Genomic DNA, 16,630 nt, shown 5'->3' with positions numbered 1-16,630 from the left:
GAGAAAGACCTCATGGTCCATCTAGTCTGCCCTTATACTATTTCCTGTATTTTACCTTAGGATGGATATATGTTTATCCCAGGCATGTTTAAATTCAGTTACTGTGGATTTACCAACCACGTCTGCTGGAAATTTGTTCCAAGCATCTACTACACTTTCAAATAATATTTTCTCATGTTGCTTCTGATCTTTCTCCCAACTAACCTCAGATTGTGTCCCCTTGTTCTTGTGTTCACTTTCCTATTAAAAACACTTCTCTCCTGAACCTTATTTAACCCTTTAACACATTTAAATGTTTCGATCATGTCCCCCCTTTCCCTTCTATCCTCCAGACTATACAGATTGAGTTCATTAAGTCTTTCCTGATATGTTTTATGCATAAGACCTTCCACCATTTTTGTAGCCCGACTTTGGACCCGTTCAATTTTATCAATATCTTTTTGTAGGTGAGGTCTCCATAACTGAACACAGTATTCCGCAAACTCCCTCTTCCTGCTTGTTATACCTCTAGCTCTGCAGCCAAGCATTCTACTTGCTTTTCTTACCACCTGACTTCACTGTTTACCCATTTTGAGACTGTCAGAAATCACTACCCCTAAATCCTCTTCTGAAGTTTTTGCTAACACAGAACTGCCAATACAATACTCAGATTGAGGATTCATTTTGCCCAAGTGCATTATTTTACATTTGGAAACATTAAACTGCAGTTTCCATTGCTTTGACCACTTATCTAGTAAAGCTAAATCATTTGCCATATTACAGATGCCTCCAGGAATATCAACCTTATTGCACACTTTAGAGCAGTGTTTTTCAACCAGTGTGCCGCGGCACACTAGTGTGCCGCGAGACATGGTCAGGTGTGCCGTGAAGCTCAGAGAGAGAAAGAAAGGAAGAGAGAGAGAAAGAGAGAGAGAAAGAAAGAGAGAGAGAAAGAAAGCAAGAAAGAGAAAGAACAAGCGAGCGAGAGAGAAAGAGAACAAGAGAGAAAGAAAGCAAGAGAGAGAAAGAGAACAAGAAAAAGAAAGCAAGAGAGAGAAAGAAAGAGAGAGAGCAAGAGAGAAAGAAAGCAAGAGAGAAAAAGAGGGAGGGAAGGAGAGAGAGCAAAAAAGAGAGGAAGGAAGAAGAGAAAGAAAGAGGGATGGAGAGAGAGAAAGAAAGATGAAGGGAGAGAAAGAGAAAGAGCGAATAGGGAGGGAGAGAGAGAGATAATTTTTTTGTCCAAACTTTTTTTAGCCCCCCCCCCCCCGGCTCAATGTGCCCCAGGGTTTCGTAAATGTAAAAAATGTGCCGCGGCTCAAGAATGGTTGAAAATCACTGCTTTAGAGTCATCGGCAATTAGGCAAACCTTTCCTACCAAACCTTCCCCTATGTCACTCACAAAGATATTAAAAAGAATAGGACCCCGAACAGACCCTTGTGGCACACCGATTGTAACCAGGCTCTGCTCAGAATACTCGCCATTAACAACAACCCTCTGATATCTAGGCTTCAGCTAGCTGCAAATCCACTAAACTATCCAGAGATTAAGTCCAATCTTCACTAACTTATCTATCAGCTCTTTATGTGGAACCATATCAAAGGCTTTGCTGAAGTCCAGATAGGCAATATCCACGGCACCACCTTCATCCAATACTTTTGTGACATAGTCAAAGAAATCAATGAGATTAGTCTGACATGATTTGCCCTCAGTAAAGCCGTGCTGGTTTGAGTCCAATAAGTTATTGGTTTTTATGTGCTGATTTATCCTCTTTTTGAGTAGAGTCTCCATCATTTTAACTATAACTGATGTCAAGCTAACTGGCCTGTAGTTACCAGCTTCTTCTCCAATGCACTTGCAAGGAGAGTCCAACATGGGTAATTCTACAGTCTGATTGGTAGGGACTGAGTTTAATTTAAATATTAGCCAGGCACTGCCCCCTTAGCCCTCCAGTCTAAAAACTCAGTCGCAGTAATGGGACTTAGAGTTTTTCGTTCTGGGTTTCAACTTAAGTTGAAAGTGAAAAAAAGTTAATGGTTAAGTAAAGTTTAACATAGGTTAAGAATGTTTGAGAGTTACCTTTTGTTAATTGATGTTTTTTCTCTCTCCTTTTCTTTCTTTACAGGCACCAGATGGGGCAGCTCCTGGGCAGCATAGGGTTCCTACCCTCCGCGGGGCGAACCCTTGAGGCTGCGGCTCCTCTCCTCAGTTACCCGATCCAGACATGGATTGGAGGGAGCCCCCAGGTTGCTTACCTCCGCGGTAGCGCCGGGTGTCCATTAAAGCGGCTGACGCCATGGGGGGCCTGCCCCCTGTGGCGGAGACGCCGAGAGAAGATTCGGAGCTGGAAGCGCCCCCTCCGATCCTTGCTGGCCGCCTAGGGACTTCGGCGAGCAGTTCCTCAGTCTGAGGTAAATCGCCGTTCTGTGGCGGCGGCCATGTTTGAAGAGGAAAATCGGGCGGGAAGGTGAAGGAGCGTCCCGCCCGTTTCTAGGGTAATGGCGGCCATTAATTGCGCTGGGAAGCGCAGCTGCTCTGTGTCGGCCCATGTGGTTGCCACGGCAACCGGGATGCAGCCTCTTGATAGGCCGGGAGACACACACTTGGAGTCCTGCCTGCCTGAATCTGCTCAGTGACACGCAGCCTCAATAGCTCTCAGTGCAATGACAGTTGAGCTTGGCTTTTTTCTGGCGTGTTTGGCTGTCCGGTCTGTGTCTTCAAGATGGAGTCAGTGAGTGTTTCAGTTAAACCTAGAATGGCAGAGACACCAACCCTTCCTCCGGTGGAGACTTCGGTCTCAAATAAACCCAGCACTCCCAAGGAGAAGGGCCAGAAGGCAAAACCATCTCAAGGAGCCTCGCTGAGGGAGGCAGAAAAAAAGATCAAAGCCCTTGAGAGGCAATTGGAGGCTTCCCAGAAGCAGGCCTCTTTCTCCACATTGCCATTTGGGCCAACTCCCCTGCCAGCCTCCCCCGTGATTACACCAGGGGTTGCAGGCTCGGCCTCAGAGACGGATTGGTCCCCTGAGCACCCTACACAGGCTCCAGGCCCTGTGCATGAGGCATACACCTATGCACCACAACCCTCTGTGTGGCCTGGACTTTATCCATCTTCTCAAGCCTCTGCTAGTTTTTCCTATGGCCCAGCGCAGTCGGCCTCGTTTACCCCGACAGCGGCGGGGCTGCATGGCCCTCAAAATGCCTGGCAGAGCATGCCTCCGGCCCTTCAGGACTTGATTACTCAGGTATACACTCAGGGCTTGGCAATAGGGGCACAACAGCAACAACCTGCGGGGCCACCACCGTTGAGGCTCCGGGATCCGTGGACAGCCCCAGCGACACAGTCATTGGCTGATTCTATGGAGGAGGAGGATTCAACCAGGGAGACCTTCAGTGACCAAGGTGATGAACTGTCAGGCGATGAACAACCGCTGGAGCAACCCTCCTTCACTGGTCTGTTCAAGTCCTCCCTTTACAAGGTCTTGTTAAACAAGGCGAAATGGACTATCGATCAAGCGGGTGAGGGGAGACAGACAGACCCCACTACTGACACCCCTACCACGGGTGGCCTTTTCGTTTTCCCAAAGCAAGAAACAGTGAGCATTCCGTCTTCGCAGATGTTTCTCGAGACCATCCAACGGCCTTGGCAGAACCCAGCAGTGGCTCAGGGTCCATCTGTCCTGGAGCGTAAATTTTATTCCTTTGATCAGGCAATGGAAGACCTGTTAATCTTTCCGTCTGTGGACAAGCCCATCACCAGCCTTGTCTCTACTGCCCTAGTGCCTTCTGAGTCCCAGGAAGGACTGAAGGCCGAAGATAAACGGGCGGAGAATGTGGTCAAAAAGACTCACCAGATGGCGGCTTGGGCTATTCGAGCTGCCTCTGCGGCCTCGTTTTTTAACAGGGCCACCCTCCTCTGGATTAGGGAGATTCAATCGAGGATAAATCCGGAGGATGGGCGCCTCAGACAAGATCTCAACAAGCTTCTGGCGGCCACTGAGTTCTCGGCGGATGCCACAGCGAACGCTGCCAAGTTCGCATCCAGGGCCATGGCCTCATCGGTGGCCTCTCACCGTTTTATATGGCTCCGCCACTAGCAGGCGGACGTGAAGTCAAAGTGGTCACTGGCATCTTCTCCCGTTACGGGTCAAAAGCTCTTTGGTGAAGTCCTTGATGAGGTGTTAATAGAGGACAAGGACAAGAAGAAGGTGATGCCCAAGTCAAATAGGAGGCAAGATAGACGCTTCACGCCTTATCAAAGGCGCCAGCCCTTTCGGCAGGAGCCGGCCTCCACCTCTACCCAGGCGGCGAGGCCTTATTTCCAGGGCGCCTCCAACCAGGGGTTTTTTCGATCCGACAGACCCTACATGCAGGACCGCAACAGATCCTCACAGGGCCGCCGCCCAATCAGGGGAGCCAATCGTGGCTTTAGAAAAAATAAGTGACTCTCGGGATTCTCTTCCATTGGGCGGCAGGTTGGCACATTTTGCAAACCGTTGGGAGTCCACGTCAACAGACGCGTGGGCGACATCCATGGTAGCTCAAGGACTGATGCTGGAATTCTTGCACCCTCCACCTCAGCGATTTCTTCCATGCCCTGTTCCTTCGGAGCCCCAGAAAAGGTCCCTCTTGCAACAAGAGGTATTGCATCTTTTGGAGATAGGGGCCATAGAAGAGGTTCCCCCAGAGCAACGGGGCAAGGGATTTTATTCTGTGGTGTTCCTTGTCCCAAAGTCGTCTGGAGGAGTCAGACTGATCTTGAACCTTCGACAACTAAACCTCTACATCAAGTACCGAAGGTTCAAGATGCATTCGCTCCGGTCGATCCTTGCTTCGGTTCGGCACAACGATGTGATGACTTCAATCGACCTCAAGGAGGCTTACCTCCATGTTCCTATTTGTCCTTCGCACCGACAATTTCTGCGATTCAGTCTGGGGGACAATCACTTCCAATACCGGGCTATGCCTTTTGGATTGTCTTCGGCACCGAGAACATTCACGAAGTTGCTGGACGTCCTCACGGCCTGGCTGAGACAAAGGTCGGTACGCCTGATGGCGTACCTCGACGATATCGTCATTCTGGCAAGGACACGGGAGCAAGCGGACAGACATCTCCGCCTGACCATCAGTACGCTCCAGGCTCACGGTTTTTCAGTGAATTGGGAAAAGAGCCATCTAACAGCTACAACGCGTCTAGCCCATCTGGGGACAACTATAGACTCAACCCTGGGGAAGGTTTTCCTGTCCCAGGAGAGACAATCCTCCATTCGGAAGCTGCTGCGGGACCTGGACAAGCAACGATGTCCTCGCCTTTCCTTCTTGTCCAAGGTCTTAGGGACGCTGGTGTCATGCATAGACATCTTACCATGGGCTCGACACCACTTGCGCCCACTCCAGTGGTTCCTGCTCCCCTTTCAGAGGGAGAAGTGCAGTCATCTTCACAGGAAAGTACTCCTTACCGCCAGAGTGCGCAGGTCCCTTCAATGGTGGGTTTCCCCGGCGTTGGGGAGGGGATCCTCCTTCCTACAGAAGGATCTTCTCACAGTGACGACGGACGCCAGCCTAACTGGGTGGGGGGCTCACACTTCCTCTCAGATGGCCCAGGGCCTTTGGGAGTCAGAGGATTTACGGGACTGCAACATCAATCTGTTGGAGCTGCGGGCGGTCTCGCTAGCCCTCCGGAGATTCGCCCACTTGGTAAGGGGTCAGGACGTTTTGATCATGACAGACAATGTGTCCACACGGTCACACATAAACAGGCAAGGGGAAACACGGTCGCGGAGATTGATGGAAGAGGCCGAGTCCCTGCTGTCATGGGCAGAGGCCAATCTAGCCTCTCTGTCTGCGGAGCACATTTCAGGGGTGGAAAATGTGTGTGCGGACTGGTTAAGTCGGGAGACTCTGGACCCAGGGGAATGGAGTCTGGACCCCTCACTGTTCCAGGAGATTGTTGGGAGGTTTGGCAGTCCAGTTATGGATCTTTTCGCCACCAGCTCCAATGCTCAGCTTCCCCACTTCCTCTCTCACTTTCCCTCTTCGGGAGCGGAGTGAATGCGTTGCGCCAGAGGTGGCCACCCGGTCTGCTCTACGCCTTTCCGCCGGTCATCATAATACAAAGGTTGGTCCGGAAGATACTAGAGGAAAGGGCGGAGGTGCTGCTGGTGGCTCCCTTTTGGCCTCGACGCAGTTGGTTTGCCGATCTCGCAGAGCTCTCAGTGTCACCCCACTGGAGGATTCCCAATCATCGGATTTCACTACACCAAGCGACAATGGACCATCCGGAACCCCAGTGGTGGCAACTAACCGTTTGGCACTTGAGCGGTTCCATCTAAAAAATCAGCTTGTGCCTGACAGGGTTATAGACACCATGCTAGCTGCCTGTAGGCCCTCTACTAGGAGGATCTATCAAGCCACCTGGGGGGCCTTTTGTACCTTTTGCGAGCATCAACAGTTAGACCCACAGGGGGCGTCGGTTCTAGTGGTCTTGTCCTTTCTGCAGTCAGATCTGGAGAAGGGCCTGGCACCCAATACCCTTAGGCGCCATGTGGCGGCGTTATCCACAATTCTTAGGAAAGATCACTACCGGCCCCTTGCAAGACATCCTTGGGTCAGGGATTTTCTGAGGGGGGCTACCAACATTAGGCCTCCCGTTACTCATCGGTTTCCATCGTGAGATCTGCCCCTGGTTCTTGACGCCCTCACAGGCCCTCCATTTGAGCCTGTTCGCCAGATCTCCTTAAGGTGGTTGACCATCAAGACTGCTTTCTTGGTAGCCATTACGTCTGCCAGGAGGGTGTCAGAGATCGCGGCGTTGTCAACCAGACAGGATCTTTGTCATTTTTATCCTAATAAAGTAGTGCTGAGGTTGGACCCGACCTTCATACCTAAGGTTAACTCCAGCTTCCATAGGTCGCAGGACATTGTGGTCCCTGACTTTTGCGCCCATGGAACTCACCCTTTAGAACTTAAGTGGCACAAGCTGGACGTAAGACGAGCTTTAAAGATTTATGTACGCAGAACTCAGACATTTAGAGTTTCGGAAGCCCTCTTTGTGTCCTTTTCGGAAAGGACCATGGGACATAAGGTATCCTCACAGACTATCAGTAGATGGCTGAGAGTCTGCATATCGGAGGCATACAAGACCAAGAACACTCCTATCCCACAGGGGATAACAGCGCATTCTACACGTAGTGCTGCGACATCCTCGGCCTGGAGGACTCAAGCTCCATTAGAAGACATTTGCAGGGCGGCAACATGGGCTACCCCGTCCACGTTCATTAATCACTACAGGATTGACTCCTTTGCTTCTTCGGAGGCTGCGTTTGGGAGGAGGGTTTTACAAGGGGTTTGTTCCTTCTCAACGCCCCTGGTCCAGCCTTCTCCCTCCCTTTAATAAGTAACTTGGGTATATCCCATGTTGGACTCTCCTTGCAAGTGCATTGGAGAAGGACCGTTGAACTTACCTGAACGGTCTTCTCGATGCACTGCAAGGAGAGTCCAAACCCACCCGAATTCGGGACCAGGGTCTCTGTGGGTTGAAGTTCTTGTGGGAGTGGTGTTTGAATGTTATTGTTCAAATAAATTGTTTTGTTTTACATTACTGCTCCTTCGTTCATATTAGACTGGAGGGCTAAGGGGGCGGTGCCTGGCTAATATTTAAATTAAACTCAGTCCCTACCAATCAGACTGTAGAATTACCCATGTTGGACTCTCCTTGCAGTGCATCGAGAAGACCGTTCAGGTAAGTTCAACGGTCCTTCTCTACTGCCCTTCTTGTGGATAGGCACAACACTGGCCATTCTCCAATCATCAGGAACATCTCCTGTTAAAACGGATTGGTTAAACAAATCAGTCAGGGTGGTAGCAATCACAAATCTGAGTTATTTAAGAACTCTGGGGTGGATGTCATCTGCACCCATTGCCTTATTTATCTTTAATCGTTCAAGTTCTTCTAAGACATCGGCTTCTAAGATCACTGGAGATGAATCCCTACAGCTGGAAGCAATGCTATATCCACCCCTAGTATTATATTGTAAGCCGCCTGCTGAGAAAACTGAACAGAAGTAGCTATTCAAATGGTCAGTGACCTCCTTATTCCCATCAATGTATGTAACTTAGAGGGTTTTTATTCCACTATTTATATAAAATAATTTTAAATAATTCTGCCCCTCACAAAAAAACATGGAATGGAAGCTTGTGAGAGAATTGTGGAAAGCTAAATATGTATCACCTTTGATTTTCAGAACATTGGATCTGCCCACTACAGTGAAATCATTAGGTGCTGTGTCATTTCTGATCATGAAATAAAATTTGTCTTGGACTCTTTAGCTGTAGTGTATTTAAGTGCTGATCATATTTTTCCATGTGGAAATGCAACTACTCCATGAAAAAATATTAATTTCAATACTATAAGAAAAATATCAAAAGAAACTTGGACCACAGATCTGATTATGTAAAATTTTCCTGCGGAAATAATATCATATCTGGCTAGTCTACCATTATCAGGCTGTTTAAATATAAACAAAACATTGTTCTGTACTTAACTTTCCCAGGTAACTAAGGCCAGCAGGAGGAAATAAACCATATGTGCTTTGAATGACTGTGAAAGCACAGATCTGGCTTGGTTGTGACTTGTTCCTTTACTTTCTATTGTAGCAAAATAATTCAGTTAATAATTAAAATAAAGATCCATTTGAAGATTAAAATTAATAGGCATAGGAATTAATGTTATATTTGAAGAGTCCGGAGACAGGCTAAGTAAAGACGGTTCCTTTATTCAGCTCTTAAAAGGGGAAGTGACAATCAGCGGAACACGTCTGCTCTACCTGGGGAGAAACCGCTCTTTTTATACATTTGCGGCTCCCGCCAAAAGAGAGCAGCCCGCGTCTGAGCCAATCAGGCGCGACTTCCTGTTTCCCGCTCAGACAGCGTTTCACATGGAACAACTATTTACAAGGATACAACACCCCTCCCTCCTTAGTCAGAATACATCACTCAAGAAAGCCACGTGACGAAGTCCTCCAATCTGCTCGGTCTTCGCAGGGCTCGCTCCGACCTGCGCAGTTCATTTGAGTCCTCGCTTCCAACGGTGGAGGTCGGTTCGCCTGTACTTCCCCAGTGCGGCTGGGGCCTAGTTTGGGCTCCGACCCGCTGAGTCAATTGGGCAGGCACAACACCGACCTCTGAGGATGAAGATGGCTCGGCGTCGCTGGAGGACCCTTCCTGACTGGATAAGTCCATTTGAATGTCCATTAATGCGGGTTGCGCGTTAAAGTCTATTAGAGTGGGAGAGTCTGTTTTAGCGGTTTGTTCAGGGGAGGTTTCAATGCGCTTTTGTACATAGTCAATGTGCCGCTTCCACATTCGACCATCATCCAATTTTACAATGTATGTTTTAGGAGTAGTTTGTTGTACAATTATTCCCTTCATCCAATTCAAACCCCCATCAAAATTCTTTGCAAAAACACTTTGACCCAAATACAATTGTCTTTCAGGGTTCACATACGTAGGATTATGAGTATAAAACCTTGGGTGTAACCTATCCAGTGGGGATCTAAGTTTCCTTCCCATTAGTATTTCAGCAGGGCTTATGTGTGTGTGGGAATTTGGTGTAATGTGTTGTGTTAACAAAAATTGGTCCAGATGCTGTTGTACATCTCCAGGGCCTGACCTGCGCAATGCCTCTTTTGCAACCCGAACGTATCGTTCTGCCAAACCATTAGCCCAGGGCGAGTAAGGCGAGATGAGAGCATGTCTGACCCCCAAGTTATCTAAAAATAATTCAAATTGCCTGGCTGTCAATTGGGGTCCATTGTCTGACACTAAGATGTCAGGACAGCCATGGGTGGCAAACAAATGGCGCAGAACCTTAATTGTGGCACTCGTGGTTATATTATTCATTGCAATGATTTCCACCCACTTGGAAAATGCATCTACCACTATTAAGAAATATTGTGACCCCACTGGCCCTGCAAAATCAATATGGACCCTGGACCAAGGCCCTGCAGGTTGTTCCCACTCTGCTGGAGTTGTTTTGGGGGGGGTTAGGCCGAGACTCTTGGCATGGATCACACTTGGCTACCCACTTTTCAATATCAGTATCCAGACCTGGCCACCATAAGTGCCCCCTAGCTAGGCCCTTCATCCTGACAATACCAGGATGGCCCACATGTAACATTGTGAGTACTTTGGTCTTTAGACTCTCAGGAATGATTACCCGATCACCCCACAACAGGCAACCTTTAACATATGACAATTCCAATCTTTTGGTTTTAAAGTCACTTAAATCAGATTCTACAGAGTCATTCTGCCAGCCCTTAAGTACACAGTTTACCACCTTTTTCAAAATTGGGTCTTGCTGCGTGTGTGCAGCCACCTCCCTTGCTGTTGTTAGTGGGTTATCTTTGAGCTCTATCATTAAAACATCAGCAGATGAGGCAGGGTCCTCTACTAACTCTGCCATTGGGCACCTACTGAGACCATCTGCGTGGTTGATGGTTTTACCCCCTTTGTGAATGAGCTCGTACTGGTATCCTGAGAGGAACAAGGCCCACCTGCTTAATCTTGGAGACATAAATGGGGGAGTTGGTTTGTTGGGGGCTAAGAGGCCTAGTAAAGGCTTGTGGTCGGTAACCAATTCAAAACTCCTGCCAAAGAGATAATTATGAAACTTCTTCACCCCGGCCACTAACGCTAGAGCCTCCTTATCTAGTTGGCTGTAATTTCTCTCCGTATTGGTCATTGTCCTTGAAAAGAAAGCAATTGGGGCCTCTGTATTATTTGGCAACACATGTGCCAAGACCCCTCCCACGCCATATGGGGACGCATCGCACGTAAGCCTGACGGGTAGTAAAGTGCTATACTGGACTACTACACTTGCGGAACTTAACAACTGCTTAATTTGTAAGAAGGCTTCGTGCTCAGTTCTCCCCCATGTCCAAAGGGTTCCTTTCTGAAGTAGCCGGTGTAGAGGCTCTGCTGCTGTTGCCTTCTGTTTTAAGAAGACAGAGTAAAAGTTTAGAAGGCCTAAGAATGCCTGCAATTCTGTTCTATTCTGTGGCTCTGGGGCTTCCCTGATGGCTTTTAATTTTTCAGTAGTGGGGTGTATGCCTTCCCCATCGATTCTATATCCGAAGAATTCTACACTGTTGGTTCCCCACACACATTTGTCAGGTTTGATTCTTAACCCTTTATCTTGTAGTCTATGTAATACTTCTCTTATTCTTCTGTTGAGTTGAGATTGGTTTTCTCCTGAAATTAAAATGTCATCAAAATAGGGAATGGTCCCTTTAATTCCTGACAACAAATGTTCCATTATGCTTTGAAAAATCCCGGGAGCTATGCTTACCCCAAATTATAATCTGGTACATTTAAATGCACCCCTGTGGGTGACAATTGTCTGTGCGAGTGCTGTTGGTTCATCGACAGGGAGTTGCTGGTAAGCTTGGGCTAAATCGATTTTTGCGAACACTTTCCCTTCCCCCAGGGAGTGAAGGAGCTGTTGTACCACTGGAATGGGGTAAGGGTGATGTTGGAGGCTTTGTTGAGCGTAGACTTATAGTCAGTGCAAACCCTCAAAGAGCCATCCGGTTTAAGAGGCGTAACTATGGGTGTTTCCCATGGCCCCTGCTCTACAGGAACTAAAATGCCCTGGCTTATGAGCTTATCTAGCTGTAGGTCAAGCTTGGGAAGGAGCGGGAGGGGTACCCTGCGAGGTTTGAGCCGGACAGGAGGGACCTTGGGGTCAATAGAAAAGGAGATAGGGGGCCCTTTATACGATCCCAAGGTGGGGCTAAACACTTCTGGGAATTCCTGTAAGAAGTTAGGCATGCTATCAGAATTAACAGTACAGATACCAGAAATTTCAATTCCCAATGGTTCCATCCAAGACAAACCCAGGAGAGAGTGTCTAGCCCCTGTAACAACAATCATAGGAAGGGTACATTTAACAGTCTTAAACATAATAGGTACATTCACTTGGCCTAGAACAGGTATTATTCCCCCTTGAAAATCTCTAATTACCAATGAGGTTTGTAAAAGGTCAGACTTTGAGAGGCTAGGCATGTACATTATAAGCTTTTCCCACGGCATAATGGTGTATTTAGACCCCGTATCAAGTTCCATAGAGCATGGCTTGTTGTTTAGGAGCAGTGAGATTACAATCTTGCCCCCATTTTTTGTTGCCGTGCTATTCACGGAAAATTGATTGTTACCTCTTGAGTAGTTGCGGTTAGCGGTTGAGTAGTTCTTGCGGCCGGAAAACCGGGGAAACCGGTTTTCGCGCGGTTGAGGTGTTTGAGTCTGGAAACGAGGAGGACAAGGAGTGGAGAAAGATTCCTCAGGCAAAGGTGCTCTGCAGGCTTCGGCGATATGGCCGCGTCGGTTGCAGCGGCGGCAAATGGCGTCCCGGAAGGGGCAGCATTGGCGCGGATGGTTTCCTCGGCAGCCGGCGCAGGGGGCGATGGGGCGAGGGTATCTGGGTTGTCTCGGTTGGTCCTGTTGCAGCAGGAAACAGCTGTCCTCGTTGAGGGCTGGTGGGCTGAGGTCGTCTGGGGCCTCAGCGCGGGAAAACGTGGAGTCGATCTTGGCGATGACTTCTCGCTTGTCGTGCTCCTTCAGCTCTTTGGCAGCAGCGTCGGCGACCTCTGCGGTTTGTGCCAGCTTGATTACTGCCTGGAGAGACGGCTCGTCTTCGGTGAGGAGTTTGTTCCGGACCATGGCATTTCTCATGCCGAAAATTAAGGCATCAGTGAGGCGAGCTTCCGGGCTATCAAACTTGCATTTTGAAAGCACCGTTCGAAGACGCGTAGCGAACTGATTAATGGATTCGGATTCAAGCTGGGCCATTCTTGAAAACTGGTGCCGGAAAACGACGGCTGGTTTCGTAGGTTTGAAATGGCTCGCGAGCTTGGTTTGCAGGACGTCCCAAGCGACGGATTTGGCTGGGAGCGGATCGGTGAGAGTCTGGGCGAGATCGAATATTTCTGGGCCGCAGTAGTTCAGGAAGATTGCCCGCTTTCGTTCGGCGTCGGCGTCCCTTATTCCCGCGGCTTCAAGGAAGATCTCGAACTTGGCTATGTAGGCGTCCCAGGAGGATTTCTCCGGATCGAAGAACTCAGGAGCCCGGCCGATTTGAAGGTTGTTCATTTTGCACGCGTGGTTCTTCCGTCCGTCGTCGCCAGTGAAGAGTCCGGAGACAGGCTAAGTAAAGACGGTTCCTATATTCAGCTCTTAAAAGGGGAAGTGACAATCAGCGGAACACGTCTGCTCTACCTGGGGAGAAACCGCTCTTTTTATACATTTGCAGATCTGAGTTTATCTTGACACTGTTCTTCTCTTGAACTTTATTGGAATTATTTTGTGATCTAAACCAATTTTAGATAATTTATTTGTTTATTTTACATATTTTAAATATTTTAATAGCCTCCACACTTTAAGACAATGGAAAGCTCCCAAAAATCATTTTCAAAACTGTAAAACACACTCAGTTAAAACATTAAATAACAATAACTGATAATCTCTGTTTTAGTCCCTAATAGTCTGGTTAAAACAAAAGTTTAGTGAATCCTGTCTGTTTGTCCAATCTAGTGACTCCTTTGGTGGAATAGGACAAGTGGATATTGTTCTAGATTAATTTTTAATCTTTGTATTTATTATTGAATTGAATAATACAGGACCATTAAGGATTGGGAAATATTCAGTAGTATATTGGGACCCCATGTTAAGCCTTCAGTTTTTATTTTTGTACAGCAGGGTGGGGGGTGGGAAATATGGCACTTCTGTTAAGAATGAAACAAAAAACAGACCAACCTCAAAATATGCTGAGTCACACAGGGAAACCAGCTATGAAAACTTCAGATGAAAGTATCCGATAAGGTATCCAGTCAGTTAGTAAAAAATAACACCCAATACATTGAAATTATATTGGCACACATCAGTTTAGATAAGTGAGAGAACATACCCAAGTAACTTTGGTGTACCACAATATTTGCCTAATGGATTGATGGGATGTGTGCATTTGTATAAATAGGTTTTTCACAATATAAGATGCATCTTTTTCCTCCCTAAAAGAATCTGAAAATTTGGGTGCATCTTATTGCTCTGAATGTAATTTTTTCAAACTAGATGCTAACGATCTTCCCAGCTTCCTACTTCTTCTGAAGAAGGGTTTTTTTCCAGCCATAAGTCTCTGCCGCCTTTTTTCATTCCTATTCCCTCTGAAAAAAGCTTTTTCAGCCCTAACCAGGGAATAAAACTAAGTGCTGAAGCTGAACAGACTAAGGATGCTAGTCAGATGGTAGGTAGATTTTCCCTCCCTTTTTTTCTCCCCCCAAAGTAAGGTGCGTCTTATATTCCGGTGTGTCTTATATTCCAAAAATACAGTATGTAGATTTATAACATGCATATTTATACACATATCGGCATTTATCTGTTGTGCTATGAATTTAGATTCAGTGGTAAATTTGAATTATTGGCCTGGTAAAATGCCATTTTGGGTGACTATGAAGGTCTTTCATGGGATGAAACAGTAGTATTGGCAATATTGGTTAATGATAGACCTTGTTAAGTTTGCACACACACAGAGAGAGAGAGAGAGAGAGAGAGAGAGAGAGAGGGATGACTATAATGGCAAATAAGGAAACAGGATTTAGGATTAATGTAATGGATTGCAGAGTATGTCAGCTTAGTAAATGGATGAAATAGTGGTAGAGTTGCATGTCACCTATGCTAATGATGTTGCCATATATGGGAGCAAATAATGGACTCTACCAGCATTTGATTTGCTCTTTTCATTGATGGAATGATTACTTGTCCAAGTTAGTTGGGAAGTCTTATAGAGCAATGTTGGCGAACCTTTTCAGCACCAAGTGCTGAAATGGGAGTGTCCACATGTGGGAGTGCCAGAAACTGGCTGAGCAGATCCCAGTGCGCATGCGCACACAGGAAGCTGAATTTCTGGCATGCAACTGCACGCTGGTCACTTGGTGTTCTGGTTTCTGGCATGTAGGCATGCGCAAAGACCAGCTGCCCAGTGTGCATGTGTGCATTGGAAACCAGAAGAGCAATGGGCGATGTTCTGCCTGGCTTCTAGCCATCCAAAAGCAAAGTATTAAATCAAACGCACAACATGGGTGCAATAAAACAAAAAGGTTTCCTTTATATACAGAGGACTGTATGCCTCTGGGAATGCACGAACAATGCTGAGTTATTAGTCCAGAAGGACAGAGTTACTCACTCAAGTATGCACAGTACTTCCTGCTTGAGTGTCAGAAAATTCACAGAAATCCAAAACGAAACCAGAAGAATCTGACATTACCAGAGGTTGACAAGGAGCACTCACAATGGGCATGGCCATGGTGGGCATGGCCTAGTCCTGCACCATAGTGGGGGAGGGACGTTTTTGCCCTACCCAGGCTTCAGAGGTCTTCCTCAAACCTCTGGGAGGAAGAATACAGCCTCCCCAGGCTCCTGAGATCCTCTTTCTAAATTTCCGGTAGGCCTGTTTTTTGCCCTCCCTGAGCCTCCATCCGTGCCCTGGAGTTACCTGCATCTAACTCCAGGGAAGGAAGAGATGGGCAGGGTCAGCCAGGAGTGGAATTTGGGAATTCTCCAAACTGCACCGAAGCTTAGCTAGAGTTTTTTTCAAATACCTGCGACTCCCCAGCAGCCCATATCAGTGTATTGGTCATAATTAAGCAATGATGGTAGATTAATATTTTGGTAGTATGAAGTTTATATACCATGCTTAAACTTTATGTTCCTTACCGTAGTTTAATCAGCTATCTACTTCTTTTACCTGGCATGTTCATATTGTATTGACAATTTGCTTCCACGCTAGAGAAAAACATTATAGATCAATGCAGAAGTATTTTTTCTATCATGGGTAGGCTATTCATGCTTTTGTTTTATTTTTGCTCATTAAAATCAATCATTATGCTGTTTTATTATATACCATTTCCTATGGACTAAATACTCTAGTTTTCTTGATAAATAGATTGCAGAAATAAATACTTTCTGCTTAGTTTATTAATAGTAAAGGGTTTATTATTCTAAAAAATTACAGTTTATAAATTTATAGTTACTCTTATACTCACATTGCAGATATGAAGAAATTAACATTTTAATTAAAATTAAAGCCATTGAGAAAAATTGCTCTCACAAATCCATTTGGCTTTTATGACTGATATTATTTAATTTGAACATATGAACTGTTGAATATTAAAGAAAACATTACATGTTTATGAGGTTACCATTAGATGTAAACAATAATTGTATGTTTTGGGTCTACACAGAGGCACTAAAATCTCCAGGAATGGAGATAACTCTGTCTTGTCAACTATAACTATATGACAACTATGTTTTAAAAGTGTACTGACAAGTATAGGTAGTCCTCGACTTGTGACCATAATTGAGCAACATTTCTATTTTGCCCCATTTTATGATCTTTCTTGCCACAATTGTTTTGTGAATCACTGCAGTTGCTAAACTAGTGACACAGTTGTGAATCTACCTCTCACATTGACTTTGCTTGTAGGAAGGTCCGTGGCGCACTGCAACTCTCATAAATAAGAGTCAGTAGCCAAACTTCTGAATTTTGAACACATGACCATATGGATGCTGCAACGGTGTTAGTATAACTTTGAACAGTCATTAA

General features: G+C 46.4%; 1 protein-coding gene across 6 annotated transcripts in view; it reads left to right on the top strand.

The window, feature by feature from the left end:
• The window catches only part of FRMPD4 (FERM and PDZ domain containing 4), a 295,945-nt gene that overhangs the window by 254,647 nt on the left and 24,668 nt on the right, over nt 1-16,630 (top strand). The gene's annotated exons all lie outside the window — the stretch shown is intronic.

This window comes from Erythrolamprus reginae, chromosome 4 (genome assembly GCF_031021105.1).
Source record: "Erythrolamprus reginae isolate rEryReg1 chromosome 4, rEryReg1.hap1, whole genome shotgun sequence".
In the NCBI taxonomy this organism is placed as follows: domain Eukaryota; kingdom Metazoa; phylum Chordata; class Lepidosauria; order Squamata; family Dipsadidae; genus Erythrolamprus; species Erythrolamprus reginae.
Note: the sequence above shows the minus strand (reverse complement) of the source record. Positions and strands in the feature narration are given on the sequence as shown.